Source organism: Macrobrachium rosenbergii, chromosome 18 (genome assembly GCF_040412425.1).
Source record: "Macrobrachium rosenbergii isolate ZJJX-2024 chromosome 18, ASM4041242v1, whole genome shotgun sequence".
NCBI classification, from domain to species: domain Eukaryota; kingdom Metazoa; phylum Arthropoda; class Malacostraca; order Decapoda; family Palaemonidae; genus Macrobrachium; species Macrobrachium rosenbergii.
The window spans coordinates 784,256-800,461 of NC_089758.1; the positions used below are offsets into that span (position 1 = coordinate 784,256).

The following is a 16,206-nucleotide window of genomic DNA, read 5'->3' on the forward strand; positions in this document are numbered from 1 at the left end:
CACGTGGGAATTAGTAACAAAGATATCAAAATATATATATATATATATATATATATATATATATATATATATATATATATATATATATATATACATATATATATATTTATATAAATATATATATATATATATATATATATATATATATATATATATATATATATATATATAATGTGTATGTGTGTGTATTTGAGTGAGTGAGTGAGTATGTATGTATGTATGTACGTCAACACACTTGCCGCTTTGTAGGTGGCTCCAAAGCTTGTGACCCTTCCGTTCTCACGAAGAGTTTTTTGGGAGTAGGTTGCTACGTTCATGTCCAACTCCATGTTGGTTGTGACCCATCACAGTCGACTAACCAACGGTAATTTACTGCTTAGGTCAACAAGGCACAAAATATGTCTCAGGAATCGGGTCTCAATACGTTTTCCCACCCAGGGGAATTTTTTCGGGTCTCACATGTCCGGCGAAGTTTTTAACCGATGACTTACAGGGAAGAATTCGCCTTTGCAAGATCGCTTCATGCATATAACACGTAGTCAAAATTGAACAGTTCTGTTTATGTATCTATACATATATATGTATAATATATATAACATACATGTATATATATATATATATATATATATATATATATATATATATATATATATATATATATATATATATATATATATATATATATGAGAGAGAGAGAGAGAGAGAGAGAGAGAGAGAGAGAGAGAGAGAGAGAGAGAGAGAGAGAGAGAGAGAGAGAGAAAGCTGAACAATGCTGAAAACTCTAGTTACACTGATTACGTAAACAGAAAAGACAAAGTTTACATATATGATAAACAATGAATCCTTGTGAAAAGCCTGAATCCGACCTGTGATCAAGGTATGCATGCCATCAGGTATACACAAAACATCTCAGCGGTTCAACCCGGCCACCCTTGCAAAAGGTTGTAGTTCAGTTGCCAGGCAAGAATGGATAAAAAGAGAGATAAAAAACACTAATGCGGACAGAAACTCTCTCTCTCTCCACCTCCCGAAGAGAGGAGACGCCTTCGGCCTAGGACAGTCAGTATCATCAAAAGGAAATTTTCCATGAAGAGGAATCTTATTTTCTCATCCTGTTTCCTGTGTCTACAGACGCGCGATCTGGGAGCTGGGAAAGAGGGCGAGGACTGGCAGAGGAGCTAAATGAAATGAGAAAGTCCTCAACAATGCGCTATTAAAAGGTTTTTTGTACACGCTCATCCGATATGATAATGAGAAAGCTGGAGCCCTAACGACTGATGAACGTTATATTTGCAATATGGTAAGTTCACAGAGAGAGAGAGAGAGAGAGAGAGAGAGAGAGAGACTCGCCACCATTCTTTCTACAACAACAACAGAGGCTTCAACGAACTAGTACCAGCATAATACTGCCACATCCGGGTATAGAAATAAACCTCATTTGATACTGGGGCTGTTACAGGCTACCACTAAGGGAGTCTTTTTTAATAATTTTAAGCCTTTTTCACAGAAATTTATGATCTTTTCTGGAAAATACTCATTAATTACTAATTGTGTTTCTTTATTAACCACTTGCGGCGTGAACCCAACCTAGTCAAAGGGTACAAGAGACGTCGTAAATGAGTTCTCTCTTTTACAACAAAATGTTACTCGTTAGTTCACTTGTCTGAATCCTTAGTAATTACTTTAACTCTTGAACACACGAACCCCCCTATCTCAAAGTAGTAAATATAATAATAATAATAATAAACAGTCGAATAATACTAGAGCCATGCTCTTCAAGGTGGAAAGGTTCGTGGCTAAAGTAGTAATTTAAGTAACGACTGCGATCTTTCAGCTTTTTTGTTAAACGCAAAACCGGAAAGAACTAGAGAGTTGACATCACCAAAAAACTTATCTGGTAAAAGCCAGCCCCTTAACATCAAATATAAGTCTCTTGAATTCAGAGAAATAACCAAATGGCACTCATGCCATGATGTTTTACCAATACTAGGGACGAAATCAAATGTATTGTTTAATCAAACTGCCATTTTTATCGAAAAGTAGGCTAAACCTAAAACTTCATTCATTCAGACATGCAGGCTTGAGGTCTAATTAGAAAGGAGGAAACGGACAAGTTTTTCAACATATTTCTATCAAGGCTGAGCAGGAACAGGGTTTCAAGTGGTACTGGTAACTCCTGTGGGTTTCTTATTTAGGTAAGAATTACTTCCCTGAAAGACAGTTATTTTATGCAAAATTGTAAAATAAAATATATTTTTTTTTATTTCAATAGCTGCAGTAATTATATTCTAAAGATTTTTAATATAACGATATGCCAGACAGCTACAAGTCAGCCAGTTTAATAAAAAAGAAATGAATAGCCTAAACCACCCTAGCTTTCTAGACAACTCTTTAGCAGAGAAATGGCAGAGTTCGCGGATAATCAGCAATCAAAAGCGTATATATTAGGTTGAAGGCAATAGGTTCTCTCAGAAATATCACATGAGACGAAGGCTTAACGGTCCAGTTACGTTCACAGTTTAACTGGCGAAGGTAAAAAGACTCAAGGAAAATGTACTGTTGACATGATTTTCAGTAAATGTTGGTAACTTCGCACCACAATTTCATAAAGATAAGCGTTCAGGAAAGGCATCTTATTAAACTTTCTAAAGTACATTGCATAGTTGGAGGCGCTCGCTATTACCTATCAATTATGTATTGTATTGATTCGTTTACCGGAGCTTAATTTTGGTGACCAATGGGACACTTCCCGTGCCACATTTTGTTTCTTCTTCACGCACGGTGGTTCCCAATCAGGCCCTGGCAAAACCTCGTTAGGCTTTAAGCAATTGATTTATTTCACACAAATACTGGTGTCAAATATCAAGAGCTTCAAGCAACAGAAGGTCCTTTCACGATATTACAACAAACAGTCTGCTTAGTTATATTTAAAGAATCATTAAAAAAGTGTTAAAGTCGTTCAAAACACATGACAATATATGGGAAAACCATATTTCTACATTTTCCACATAAGGCTCTTAAACCCTAGCCAGGTGACATCGCATGAGTATTCCTCCGTATAGGCTTCGAGACCACTGCTTTGAAGTACGCTCAGGGACACATCCCTTAACCGTTCTTAAAACTAACGCGGGCTATGCAAGCTATAGTTTGGCACTGAATTCTTAACATATGCCGCATCTGCCCTGGACTGTCGCAACAATAGCCGCATAATTCCCAGATCTAATATTGTCAGATATCTTTGCTGCGTTAAGCTGAAGATATGCGGCAAAATCCCAGACGAACCAAAGATTCTAGTATTTCGGAGTCAGGTATTTCGGTGTCAGTTTCGGAAAAAAAAAAAAACTTAAAAGGTGGCGTGTGCTGATAGGAAGCGGTACAATTTTCTTCTTATTCGGAGAAAAACTGATGGTGCACAATTACTTTAGAGCTCCTTATTTTGCCAGAAAGTGAGATCAGAAACTTTCACTACACTAAAAATACAAATTCATGTCTATGTGCAAGCAGAGAAAGCCATTTCATTTAGGAAAAAGGACTTCTTGACACTTCACGCTATAATCATTGGGTAATACAATGAGAGAGAGAGAGAGAGAGAGAGAGAGAGAGAGAGAGAGAGAGAGAGAGAGAGAGAGAGAGACTAGTTAAAATTAGATACTAACAGACTGCATAAATTTATCCAGTTCTGCTCCCGCCATGCATAATGAGAAGTTCACTGCACTACCATGTTTTGAGAAGAGATACCTACTGAGTTTAAGGCGCTTCTAAAACTGTAAGCAAATGCGTGTGAAAAAGTAAATCAATAAATCTCTCCATCCCAGAACATTACATAAATTAAAGTACGACCATTTATAAGAACTTTTCATGAGGGTTTTTCCCAAGCTACCCCTGGGCCCTGTTGTTCACAAATTGCACTACAATTAGAGTAACATGTCACCTCCAAAGTATTGGGTTTCTGCAACCAATTTCAGTACGGAGAATCCTGCCATCCATATCTGGCTTTGTAAATAAGATATACAATAAATTCCACGTCATCTGTAAACTATAAAACTTATCTCACAATACAAAAAGCAAAAGGCTGGTAACATGATGGTAACTGTAGTTATTGCAGTTATCACTGATAATTTTGTTGTAAGCTTTAGTACGATGAACAACCACCATAACTATTACCGATATAAACGACGCAATACTAACGCTCATGAATATATAATTTCGTTGCTTATCACAACATTATCTTGTATGCTGATACACACGTGAATGCACGGATTACGTGTCAGTATAAACGCTCTTATTTCCTGCCATTGATAAGCGTTGTAAAACAATTACTAAGCGACCGGAACTTGTCACACACAGGATACTAATCTGATTAACAATAAACTTCGTACGTAAATAGTCAGTGAAAGTTTTTACTCTCAAACTACGCTTCAGACTTAAAATTGATAAGGCATAAAATAGAGCGCGACATTCAGAGTTACGGACGTAAAAGACCCCTAGCTCTCAGCTTGGGGTTGGTATCTGGACTCTTACTGGAACTGCAACGAAGCTGCTCTCAGACAGATCTCGTACAGATTTTCCACTCCTTCAGGTGGATGGGACTCTGCTGAAGCTTTAACTATTCTAGGTGTAACTTTTGACTCGCATCTCACTCTGGAGAAACATCTAATGAAAGTTTCAGCAAATGCCGCACGAAAGTTAGATATTGTTCGTAAGGCCTCATATAGGATAATTATAACATTGATAAAATCAATGCAACATATTTTATGTCATTGTCCTTCCCTTACTAGAATACTGTTCTCCGGTGTGGATGTCTGCTTCTGCCAGAGATGTCTCTTAGATAGAGCGGTTCGTGGTGGTAGGTTGCTGTTTCCTAATATTAACAGTTATGAACTTGGACCGTCGACGGACGGCCTCTTGTTTGTCACTTTTTCGTGAGTTGTATTTTAATAGAGATCTTTCACATTCATAATTAATTCCTGACCCCTCTTCCTGCCGATAGCAACCAGATTCGCTGAACAGCAGCACCAATATGCAGTCAATGTGCCTAGCCGTCGAAATGGTCAGTTCCAGGTGTCCTTTAGCCCTCACACTGTTGGACTGTGGAACAGCCTCCCTTCAGAGGATGTCGTGCAATTGGACCTTCAAAAGTTCAAGCGAAGATGCATTTTCATACATTTTTATCAATTTATTAATTCATTTTTTTCTTTTTAAGTGCGATATCCTCTTTCTATATTTCGCTTTACCTTCTCTTACTCTCTAATGAACACCATATTCTTTGGAAGCTGGAATTTTAAGTCAGTGGCCTCTGTGGGCTTGTTCCATATGAATGGGGTTCATCTTCTGAATAATAATAATAATAATAATAATAATAATAATAATAATAATAATAATAATAATAATAATAATAATAATAAACGACCCCGTGAGGGTGGTTCTCTTCAACTAAATCACACCAGAGACAGACCTAAGCAGTATAGATTGATGGACGTCTGTGGATTCATAGAAAGAAATAAAAATAAATGTAATTTTAAGAGTAAATTAAAACCTGAAGCTTTCATATTTTTACTGAACTCCTTTTATACTTTTGAGCAATTGATTTGTGCGTTCATGCATCTCACCCCTTAAACATATTTTGGGTAATGACAACACTGATTTGACAGTGTTGTATGTTTAAAGGACGTAAGTATAATGATTGTTTTATAATCTTAGTTTTATATTTTAACCCAACTTCGTAATGGGTACGTATGCTTAACACGCGAGCAACACTGTACCGCGTAATTGGTGTTCTTTGTGATTGTATAGCCTATGGGTGAAAAAAAAAAAAAACTACAATAATTTCAACAGAAACTGATGGGCTTACATTCATTTAGGGTGTATGAGCTACATGTAATTTTCTTGGAAGATCATTATCCATACAAAATACTGTATAACCTTTATATATAGGGTTAGACCTGTGTTGCAGGTCATACAGTGTTCGCTTTACTGATTCCAATAACAACTCTTAGTTAATGGCATCCGTCATTAAGTCTGATTTATTTCGTGAACTCAACTAGATTTAATACCAAATCAGCCACTGGGAGATACCTTAACCCTCGAAGGAATTGTGTTTCTTTTGAATTAATCGTCACCTTTACAAACATTCCAACATTTCTTGTCAGACACTGAAAAACCTGCTTGCCAAATCAGAAGAATTTAGGGACATTTAATTTTGAGCTGCTTGAAAGTTGGTAGAGTAATTGGTGTAGCTCTCATATTAAGTCTTCGCGGAGCTAAAAATCCCAGAGAATATAAACAATTCAAGAGTTACTTATAAAGTTTGTTTGCATACATTTTTATAGTGCTACAATCCGTGATAAGGTGACAATTTTCATAATTTTCCTTACACAGTAATCCAAGGTTTCCCGTAGCAGAATTTCAGTGAAGTCGCCGTGTGGACATGTCACCCACTGCTTATTCGATTTATGGCAGCCGTCTGAAACTGATTCTAACCTAAATGACAATGAATATGAAGTTGGTAACTGGAGGTTTGGAAACGATCAGTACAACTCTCACTCCAAGATGGTCAATGGTCATTGCAAGAAGGCAGTCACGAGCACGGTGATTATTTATACACGGGAGAGCGCTCAGAAACTTTATGCGAACCCAGTTCCTCCTTCATCTAGACACTGCAAAGTCATCAAAATGAATTTCATTACATTAATTTTGTTAATCTGCTAAGACTCGAATATTTCTATTTTCTGTGCTGAGACAAGTAAAAATATATATTTTTTGTATATTCAGGCCAACCGATTATCACCCTCACATCTAATTTACAAATTTCCACAAGGGCAAAGAAACTAAATAGATGGCAAAACTCCTACATCACAACTTTTTTCCGAAGAAGCGACACAATAACAATTCGTCCTCACGTTCCCATCGAGACTCCGGATTTGGAGAGAGAAAATTTCTCTCTCTCTCTTGAATTTCACTTAGTGTAACCCTAAACTTGATTTTTCAAATAATATAATAAGCCTCTGTATAGCACCATGATAACAGCTGTACAAAGGTGTGCGCGTGGATGCGCAGACATGCTGCACATATATAGGAGTGAAAAGACGCTTTCTGCCTCAGAGAGCAGACCACCCCTCCATCGTAACGGACAGTGTCTGTTTGAAAACAAAAAAGGTGCGATGGTGGGGGCTTGAGGAGAGGGAAAAAAAAAAAAAAAAAAAAAAAAAACCATCGGAGGGTGCTAATACCGAAGATCAAGAACTGACTGATAAGCTTTCCCCCCAGTAGTCCGAATCCCTGACTGACACGACAGGCGCCGTCTTCAACATCTGCAGGCCCAATCATTAAAGAGAGAGAGAGAGAGAGAGAGAGAGAGAGAGAGAGAGAGAGAGAGAGAATATAGAATTTAGGCCAAAGGCCAAGCACTGGGACCTATGAGGTCATTCAGCGCTGGAAAGGAAATTGAGAGTAGGTAGGTTTGAAAGGTGTAACAGGAGGAAAACCTCGCTGTTGAACTATGAAATAACTGTTAGGAGAGGGTGGATAGCATGATGGAAGAAAGATAATATGAATGGAGGTAGAGTAAAAGGAATGAAAGGGGTTGCAGCTGAGGTGCACTGACGGCATTACCCACCCTACGGGGAGGAGAGAGAGAGAGAGAGAGAGAGAGGAGAGAGAGAGAGAGAGAGAGAGAGAGAGAGAGAGAGAGAGAGAGAGAGAGGGTTTATTAACTACAGGTATGAGTTATTTATACCTACCAACATATAATAATGTTCGGGTAAAGATTATCATGAAATAAGCAAAATCAATTTTCCTTTCACTACAACAATTTTTGTAAATATAAAACTCCAGTCAAATTTAATTCAACAATTTTTGTTTATATTTTAGTTTCCGGGTGCAATGACGCTTGCTGACACGTTGCACCTGATGACTGGAGAACCACTCAAGCCAGGCACCGCCAATTAGCCTGCGTCAGCAATACGACTCGACATCAGTTAAGAGCAAAATGCGCTACAAAACAAAAACAAGGTCATCCTTACAAACTTTAAAGGCTCGCCTGAGTCATGAAGAACATAAGTACTTCAACGTGACCTAAGTAGCCATATGAACTGGGATTTAAATAATATACGAAAACTGATTACTTTTGTGATAACATTTTGCTGAAGGACGTAGAAATTGAACGAATTCTCACCCGGTGTTTAATATCTACATTATTACTTTTTCATGAACACAAATTTCCAAAGAATTAAACCATTCGTTGCGGGGAAGGGCCAGTTTGGCTTAGGAACTGCTTAGCGCGTCGGAGGACCACTAGCTTCGATTTGAAGGTCCCATGAGAATTCCACCAGCAATGGCGCAGGCGGCTCTGTCACTTTATTTCGTACGGGGATTTCTTTAATACAAAAATAGGGCTCGCTTTCAGTAGGATTCCACTCTGATTTGAGAGAGAGTACCAAATCTTTCAAGATGGGGTGTGTCTTCAGACCTTGCATAAAATTTTGAAATTGATTTTATTTCTTAACCTCCCACAGAAATGGAAGCAGCTTGTGAAACGATTTTTTCACAAAAAGGAAAGCATAAAATCAACGTACCGTACGTGGATATTTGATGGTGAAGGATAAAAATAGAAACGATTCTTATTATATACTTGGTGGTGCTGTGAATTTCGTAATCTGGTCACTGTAAAGACAGTTTTAAAATCTTGTTTTGCCAGAGGGAGCGGACGATGTTGTTATATGGTTTGAAAATAATGACGCACTTGGACGAATAAGGGCGGCTTTGCGTAATGATTGTAATTAGGATTTCCACGCACGCATAATGCAGCAGACGATATGTGGCACAGGGGATGGGAAAACGTCACTGGAAGAGCTCATATTGCGCTTTATAGCATAACTGAAGAGTTAGGAAAGGAGCAGCAGCAAGTCACCAACCAAACTGAATGCTACTGCTGCTGCTACAGACTTCGCGGGGAACAATCTAAAAAAATAAAAATAAAAAATAAAATAAAATAAATAAATAAATAAAACAAATAAATCGTGAAGATCGGACCACCGAGGTGATGACAGAACATCAGCATCAAAATGTTTTAGATTATCTTTGTGGAGTAGCACATAATTCATCTCTGGTAAATTTTGTCATTCTTTTAACAATGTTTAAAATAAATCCTTAAACTCTTTTTAATTTTACATTTACTTCTGATCCTTCATTTAAGCGTGAACCTATATTTTAATTATACATCTAATAACATCATTATTTTGCTTCCCCAACAAAATCGCTTGAGAAAACAAAATGTATGTTTTCTGTCGGGATTTTGAGCTTGTCGGCATATTGGCTTGCCGAGATTCTGGCTGTCGGGATTGTGGCATTCCTTCTGTCCGGCTCCCATATATATGTACACACACACACACACACACACACACACACATATATATATATATATATATATATATATATATATATATATATATATATATATATATATATATATATATATATATATATATATATATATATATATATATATATATATATATATATATATATATATATATATATATATATATATATATATATATATATATATATATATATATATATGACTATTTATCACATCATATATATATGATTCATATACAATCAGAAAGCTACATCACGTCCTTTATATATCCAAATTCAATTCACTCTACCTCAGGACGGGACGGTGGACTTATTATCAACTTAAAATTCCCTTCGGTAACATATATGAAAATATATTACTTCCGAGGTAGAGTGAATTGGATATTAAAGGACGTTTGTATGATATATATATATATATATATATATATATATATATATATATATATATAATAATAATAAAAGGTACTACATATATTCAATGAATTTCAGGTCAGCTACACCCGTTCAGCTACTGACTGTCGTCAGAGAATTTTCTAGCGCGACGCGTCGCTACCAGCCCAAAGAACGACTCATCGGACGCAAAAATGGAAACCTTCCGGTAAAGCCAATGAAATGATTCATCCTCGTGCCCAGGAACAAATTCGTCGAATGCAGCGAACCAACAAAGCATTCTGCTGAACCAACAAAGCATTCTGCTCCAGCAACCTTTTGGGTTCCCTAAAATTCTAAATGTACGATGAAATGTTTCGCATTTCTTTGGCCAACAATTTACAGGTTAAACTTAACATTTCCATGAAATCGTGACCAAATAACGAATGATGGCAGAGATAAAAATAATCTCCGATAGTGAATTTCATAATACTGCATTGGTAACAAGCGTGATAACCAAATTAAGAGACGAAAGAAAACACCAAGTAACCAAACGACTCCTCTGCCTAGTTTGCTTTATGAATAATATTTTGGTCCTTGTTCTCGAGAGATTAAGCCCTCTCTCTCTCTCTTTCATATATACATATGTGTGTGTGTGTGTTTGTGTAAATCTTCATGTACCTTCAATATTTCTGATATAGTTCGCGATCTTAACTGGGAACACTGGACACAGCAAGTGAGCGAACACTTACAGTAACACCTCCAACATTCTGCGCAGAAATGAACGTAGGCACGAATGCAAGCATATGTGCCCTATAAACTATGGACAAGAGAACCAACGACCATTTCTAAGATTACGTGTTAGGGTCGGTAGAGGGGTCGACACTTTCACTTCCATGAAATTCTTTCTTTGGGTACAAATTTACATTGTGCTGTTATTAGTATTTACAGTTATATTAAAATCTTTGAAGATTAACTACCCCATGAATCAAAATAGCAACTAGCGCCATATGACGCCCAAATATTAAGTTTGTTAGGATGTGTTGCTCATACTGATATTAAATAAAACATCCTTATTTCACACTTGGTTACGGTGGAAATATTCTGGATGATGAAAGAATCCCCAGAGCCTCTAGACCCCAACAAGGTTAACATGTGCCCTGAAGTAGGGAAACTAGTCTCGTCATGGGAACCTGACACATGTGCTCTTTGAATGACATATATCACAGATTCGGGTATTTTCTTCTTAACAGAATAGCATTCAGTATCTTATACAGCCAGCTATCTATAAACTATTATTGAATCAATATCTTAGACAGTTATCTATGACCTGATATTAAAATCCAGGAAAGCAGCTAACACGTACGAACCGGGTGTTTCTTACAATACACTTGTACTGGAATTTCCCGTTTCCCAGCAGAGAAAGCTATAACTTTTCATTGCGGCCTTCGAAGTTCGATAACTACGCTGAAAAGAAATATATTTACCCTTGGTTCTAAAATGAAGACGACAGTCATTAACGAGAAACACTTGTTAGAGATGTGGATTACAATGGCAGTAAAAAGCGACACTTACCGTAAACAGAAACCCATTTTTCGAACCAAGTCACTGACCAGGCTCAAAGACGATGGCGATTTCGATGTTAAAGTAAATACCAATCCATAAGGCTGTTCGATAGCTTCTCCGAAAAGTTGCGCTCAACACTCTCCCTTGGCCCCTACAGTTTCCTCCTTTTTTATTTATTTCACCACATATTCTTTATTGCAAACAAAGGAATCCTCCTACCACCTCTCAAACAACTTCGCACGATCCAATCCTACTGTGCTCTCCTTAGGAGCCTCAACGGTAAACTGACATAACCTGCCCCGTGCAGACTCAGCAACCGCAGCCGCTGGGCGACATTCCCGAACCCCAACCACGGTGGCGCCTCAAGGCAAATCATAAGTTGGCAACTCTCTCTTGAGTTGCCTAAAAGACTTCTTATCCGCAGGTTTCCTGTTACTACACTAATATACTCTTTCCTGATGATACCTTTTCCGTGATTAAAACACACCTTTCTGGAGAGAACATCTTGTGGAAAATAACGGGAATTTATCAGGACTCATGAGATGCTCCGCGTACGGTACACTTATCGAATGGGCAACGGCGACGATGATGACTCAACATGTTTATGTGCGGTAAACCCCTGATTGTTCCCTAACTATTGTGCACCTCCTGGCGATTTAACCGTATAAAACTAAATGGAAGTGAATACTTTCCCCTATGAAGTTTTCTTTTTTTGTAAATTGTTATAATATCGAGGCATGAGGTAATATCAGTAAGTCATTAGATGCTGGGAATACCGCAAAACCATGCAAGTGTCTCTTTTACGATGGCGGCGTCTTGTTAGTGTGATGTTCATGAGATCAGTCATTTTCCAGCAAACAGTTGAATTATACAATATGAACATTATCACCTACTCTTCGAGATCATAAAGGAAATTCAAGAACTTTATTCCCAAGCATAGCCTACTATTCTTTCCCTCTTCTGAACTGAAAAAAAAAGTTACCTTCCCTTCAAATCAGATTATTTTTCTCCTCGCCCTGAAATTCCTTACTCAGACATTGTATCTCAACACGATTCGCTTGTTCATTCACATTTAACAATCGATGATTTTCATAACTCTCAATCAAAAGTTTTGTTTTGATTCAATTTCCTAGCATTTTTTTTTTTACTTTCCGTTTGTTCGAGTCCTGTTTCTAGGGCCCTCCTGAAAGTCTTGTGTCTGTTTTTGTGACATAATATACATTTTCTATTATAACATCAGCACCTTGACAGTTTCTATACGTGTGTGACTCATTCCTTTCTCTTGATCATAACTGCATCATGTCAAACAAATATATGACAAAGATAATATTCACATCCTTCACAATCTCGTTTGTGTAAATACATGCATATTTGCAGATTTATACAATTATGTCTAAAAGATGAGAGAATAGGAAACGAATAATATTGTTCCCATAGATGTTTGACTTGAATCTCAAAGTTTCTACGACGCACGCCTTCGGTCTGTGGTTACAGTATCCATGAATAGAGATTTGTTTGTTAAGTATTCATGAATGGAGTAGGCTTTGGGGTATGAATCTTAACCCTTTTAAACTCGGAGTATGATAAATAGTCAATCCAGAACACTGCTTTACATGCAAATGGTATCATTTTAAATGCCAGTGAATCTTTTAAGATTTTAGGTGTAATTATGATAAGACATTGACTTTTGAGAAGCATGTAAGTAATATTGGGTCCTTTGTTTCTCAAAATGTTGGTATCTTGCGGAAATGTTTTTGAATGTTTCGTGAATAAGCTATTATATGTAAGTTTTTTACTATTTTCTTCTTCCTCGTTTGGAGTACTGCTCCCTAGTGTCGTCTTCGGATGCTGATTGCATCTCAAACTGTTGGGCAGAGTTATGTCATCAGCCAAGTTTAATTTGCCAACTCTTAATATTGATTTGCGGGACAGACGTAAAGTGAGTTCATTACGTTTGTTGCATAACGCATATTACAATGACAAACACCCTTTGCAATCTGCTTTACCTACTGGTTTTGCTCGCAACACTAGGCAGGCTGCTGCTGCAGTGTTGTTTTATAGTATCGGGGGTTTAATACTACTCAATTTTCTAGGTGTTTTATTTTGACTACAACTGAATTGTGGAATAGTTTTCCTAGTGCAGCTGTGGATTCTTCTGACTTCAGATGTTTAAGCAAGGAGCAAATTCATCCCAGCTTTCTGCTGACGTCTCCTGAATTCTGGTGTACTGGTTTTAGTTTAAATTCCCTCATATTTATTTGTCACCTTTTCCTATAACTTGTCTCTCTGCAGGTCCATTTCTCTCTGGAACTGTCTTGGGTTTATAGTCTGTTGACTCTGTACATAAGAGTATTCAGCTGATGACTTACAGAAAGAAATAAAATACAAAGCAGCGGAAGAGGTGGCAGTCACATTCTTCAATGGATATATTTGTTGTTATAGGGTTCTTGAGGTGTTGATTACAGATAATGGAGGAGAATTTGTGAACAAGACGTGAGAGAGTCTTGTGGATGTAATGGGCATTTGGAAGGTCACTATTATTCCCTATAGACCAGAAGCTAATGAGCTGTGTGAACGAGCAAATAGGAAGGTTATTGAAGCTCTCAGAATGACTGTAGGGGGGGAATGATGTAAATTTGGATCGAAATATTCCACACCTGTCCCTTGCTTCATCCACTCGGGCTCTGATAATCAGAGCCCTGATATTCCCACGTGGTTGCTTTGAGCCTAAGTCTTCATTTGTGGTGAAGCCCTTAATTCACGCCCTCCCTGCTGGCACTGAAGGCGAGGTCCCCTGTCTCCTATGGAAAGGAAATGTGCCAAAAGCGAGGTTTTGAATCAGTCACGACCCTATTATTATTCTACTGAACTTATTTTCCTTTCTAAAGAGTGATCTTTTCATGAGACCTGATTTGTTTAGCGCAGTGAGTAAATTATTTCAGTTCCCGTTCATTTCAGTGTCTAGAATTGAGTTGCTTTGGCACCTTATGTGCAACCCCCTCAATTCCGTAATTCACTATGTAAATCTGTGACAAACCAATGCATTCTCGTTGGCAGACGGAGTTGCTAGCTGTGAAATCAAGCGTTCACCTCTGTGCTTGCACCGTGTTACAACCACTGCCCCTCACCCAACGGTGTCCTACGAAGTGGATTTTTCGCATTATTGTTATTTTTAACTCACTGTAATTTTAGTTATTTGACGGGAATCTGTTTTCATCCTGTCTGGTCGTGGAAATTCCCCATTCTTCTGAATTAGTTTGTTAATATAAACACAAGTGATTTTTAGTGAACCAGATGTTTAGCTAAACTCTCCCCATTGAAGTAAAGCCTTCAGCTTAACCCTTCTTCTTTATGTTTGTTACCTGAGTCTGTGCCTGTAGTCAGAATTGAACCCATGTGGTAAGTTCCCCATTCTTCCCCAGGTAAGCTTGAACAATATATATATATATACTGTATATACTATACCACCCATGACCCAATGTTGAAAATTTCGGGCCAGTTAGGGTTGCATGTCGTTGTGATGAAAAAGTAGCATTTCCATACCTTCGTATATATATCCAAAGGCTTCAGAGCCTGGGGATCGTCTTGAAACCTTCAGAAGGCCCCAGAGGCCTTGAGAATTCCCAGAAGCCTCGGAATTCCCTAGAAGAAATCTTTGAAACCTTTCGTCTCCAGGAAGAACCAACTCCGATTCCTTCTCCAGAAAGCACTGTTCTTTAGTATTGTGCAAGAAATCCAAAGGCTGAGACTTTGGATTCCCAGAAGCCTTCAGAATTCCCAGATGCCTTCGAAATTCCCAGAAGGACTCCTGGAGAGATGCCCATTGCACTAAAACATCTTCGTGAAGACGTCTTCACAGCTCCAGGATCCTTTGAAGCCATCTTCAGCTCCTGAAGCATTCCTGGAGAAACACCCATTACTGTAGATTATAACGTCTTAAAGTCTTAAAGAATCCACGATCCTGTGAGGCCAATTTCAGCTCCTGAAAGATTCCTGGAGAAATACCCATTGTATTATAATATCTTCCTGAAGATGTCTTCATGACTCCAGGATCCTGTGAAGCTGTCTTCAGCTCCTGAAGAACTCCTGGATAAACACCCAATGGATTATCATGGCTTCTTGAAGAAGTCTTCAAGAATCCAGCCGTCTTCGGCTCCTCCTGCTGCAGCCTCGCGAACCTCGAAGTGTGCCTTCAAAATTCTCAGAAGCCTCTGGGATTCCCAGTGTGCATTCAAACACACAAACAAGACAGAGTTTTAGTATATATATATATATATATATATATATATATATATATATATATATATATATATGTATATGAATATATTATATATATATATATATATATATATATATATATATATATATATATATATATATATATATATATATATACTGGCAGTCCCCGGTTTATAACGGGGGTTCTGTTCTTATACCGCATCATAAACTGAAAATTGTCATAAATTGAAAAATTGTCAAAAATCCAAAGAAAACCTTACTTCTAATGCTTTTGGTGCTCTGAAACGATGTAAGCTGCATTTTTATTGAGTTTTTCATTAAAAAAAAAACTCAAAATTTTGATTATTCTGCCGTTTTGGAGCCATATTTCTTCCGTTGAATCAGCATCATAAGCCCGGAACATGTGTTGTAAACCGGGAAATAATTTCTGATGAATATATTTGAAAAATGTCGTAACCTCGGAATGTCATATGCTGGACCCGTTGTAAACTGGGGACTGCCTGTATATATATACTAAGTCTTTGGACAACAGGAAAACTATGTGATGACCTGTCAGTGGCTCTTCGCGGCAAGTGCATTTGTCCTAACATTGGAATTTGCTCAGTCGGATGCAGAGAATATTTGATCGTGGTCTGAGCACATGGAAACAGCATG

At 37.7% G+C, this 16,206-nt stretch overlaps 1 protein-coding gene across 1 annotated transcript in view; it reads right to left on the reverse strand.

Annotated features, from left to right (window-relative positions):
* LOC136848007 (carbohydrate sulfotransferase 5-like) overlaps positions 1–11,654 on the reverse strand; it is a 94,401-nt gene extending 82,747 nt beyond the window's left edge. Inside the window, 1 exon segment of the mRNA XM_067120017.1 lies at positions 11,323–11,654. The gene's annotated coding sequence lies outside the window, so the exon portion shown is untranslated.
* Positions 11,655–16,206: the final 4,552 nt, after the last annotated feature.